This window comes from Arachis duranensis, chromosome 2 (genome assembly GCF_000817695.3).
Source record: "Arachis duranensis cultivar V14167 chromosome 2, aradu.V14167.gnm2.J7QH, whole genome shotgun sequence".
Lineage (NCBI taxonomy): Eukaryota > Viridiplantae > Streptophyta > Magnoliopsida > Fabales > Fabaceae > Arachis > Arachis duranensis.
In genome coordinates, this window is record NC_029773.3 from 54,404,339 (window position 1) to 54,406,713 (window position 2,375).

Below are 2,375 nucleotides of genomic sequence, written 5' to 3' on the forward strand. Positions count from 1 at the left end.
TTCAAAAATTTCTTTTCAAAAAAATTATTTTTCTTAATTAAGTGTTAATTTTTCGTGAGTTTAGTGTCTTATTTTAAGTTTGGTGTTAATTGCATATTTTATATTTTCTTTAAAATTTTCGTGTTAGTGTTCTTGGTTCTTCCTTGATCTTCAAGTTGTTCTTGTTCATTTTTCTTGATTGATCTTTAATTTTTCTTGTTATGTGTCTTTTCTTGTTTTTCTTATACTAATCTAAAGCATTAGTCTTCCAAAAGGAATATACCCATTCAGAACAATTGTTACCTTTTCTGCCCATTTGGCTAGAATATTGGTTTATATTCTTGATGAGTGAGCACCAGTTCTTTTGAAAATCTTTTTCAAAAATAATTTTTCTTGATTTAATCTTGTGCCAAACTTTAAGTTTGGTGTTTTCTTGTTAATTTTGGTATAATTTTCGAAAATTTTAGTTTTCTAAAAATTTTAAGTTTGGTGTTCTTCCTTTTGTTCTTGGTGTTCTTGTGAATCTTCAAGGTGTTCTTGAGTTTTTCTTGTGTCTTGATCTTAAAATTTTTAAGTTTGGTGTTCCTGGTGTTTTCCCTCCAAAAATTTTCGAAAATAAGGAGCATTAGATCTAAAAATTTTAAGTCTTGTGCCTTTTGTGTGTTTTTCTCTTTCATCATAAAATTCAAAATTCAAAAAAAAAAAATTTATTTTCTAACTAATTTTGAACTTCATTTTTCGAAAATTTTATATAAAAATTCAAATTTCAATTTCAAAATATTTCCAATTTCTTTTATTTATTTCGTTTTTATTTTATTTTATAAAAATTAATTTTTATAAAATAAATAATATTAACATACATATCATCTCCCTTGTTCCATCATGGAATTAAGTGGAAAGGAACAGTCCAGAAGGACTCTGGGGTCATATGCTAACCTCACTATTGCTTCATATGGGAGTAGTATCTGTATACCCTCCATTGGAGTCAGTAGCTTTGAGTTGAATCCTCAGCTCACTTTGAGCTGAATCCTCAGCTCATTATCATGGTGCAGCAAAACTGCCAGTATTCTGGTCTTCCACATGAAGAACCTACAAAGTTTCTGGCACAATTTTTACAAATTGCTGACACAGTACATGATAAGGACGTAGATCAGGATGTCTACAGATTATTACTGTTTTCATTTGCTGTAAAAGATCAAGCTAAGAGGTGGTTAAATAACCAGCCTAAGAACAGCATAAAAACATGGAAACAGCTGTCAGAAAAATTCCTGAATCACTATTTCCCTCCAAAACGGATGACACAGCTAAGGCTAAGCATCCAAGGCTTCAAACAAGGAGATAATGAATCCCTTTATGATGCCTGGGAGAGATACAGAGAGATGCTAAGAAAATGCCCCTCTGAAATATTTTCAGAATGGGTGCAATTAGACATCTTCTACTATGGGCTTACAGAAAAAGCTCAGATTTCTCTAGACCACTCAGCTGGTGGATCTATACATATGAGAAAAACAATTGAAGAAGCTCAAGAGCTTATTGATACAGTTGCCAGAAATCAACATCTGTACCTAAGCAGTGAATCTTCCATGAAAGAAGAAGCTAAAACAGTAACTGCAGGACTCAGTCCGGTGGATCAGGCTAATGAATTTAATCAACAATTAGACTTTCTAACTCAGCAGCTAGCCGAATTCAAGGAAATATTACAGGAAACAAGAATGGCTAACAGGAATATGGAAGTGCAATTAAAGCAGACAGAAAAGCAACTGTCAAAACAAATAGCAGAAGAATGTCAAGCAGTTCAATTAAGAAGTAGGAAAACATTAAATACCTCACTTCAAAGCAGCAGAAAACCAAGAAATGAACAATTGGTTACTCAAAATCCCTCTGAGGACAGTCAGAGCGCAGAGAGGAATAAAGCTGGCGCTGAACGCCCAGATCATGCTCATTTCTGGCGTTCAACGCCAGAAACAAGCATGAATCCGGCGTTGAACGCCCAAAGGGAACATGGTTCTGGCGTTCAAATGCCAGTAACAAACAAGGAGGTGGCGTTTAACGCCACTCCAGCTTCCACCCCTGGCATTCAAATGCCAGTGGGGGATCAGTCACATACAAGTGCTGATGACAACCCTTCTAAAAAGGCTTCCCAACCCACTTCTGTAGGTAATAAACCTGCAGGAACTAAGGTTGAGGAATACAAAGCTAAAATGCCTTATCCTCAAAAACTCCGCCAAGCGGAACAGGATAAGCAATTTGCCCGCTTTGCAGACTATCTCAGGACTCTTGAAATAAAGATCCCGTTTGCAGAAGCACGTGAGCAAATACCCTCTTATGCTAAGTTCATGAAAGAGATCTTAAGTCATAAGAAGGATTGGAGGGAAACTGAAAAAGTTTACCTCACT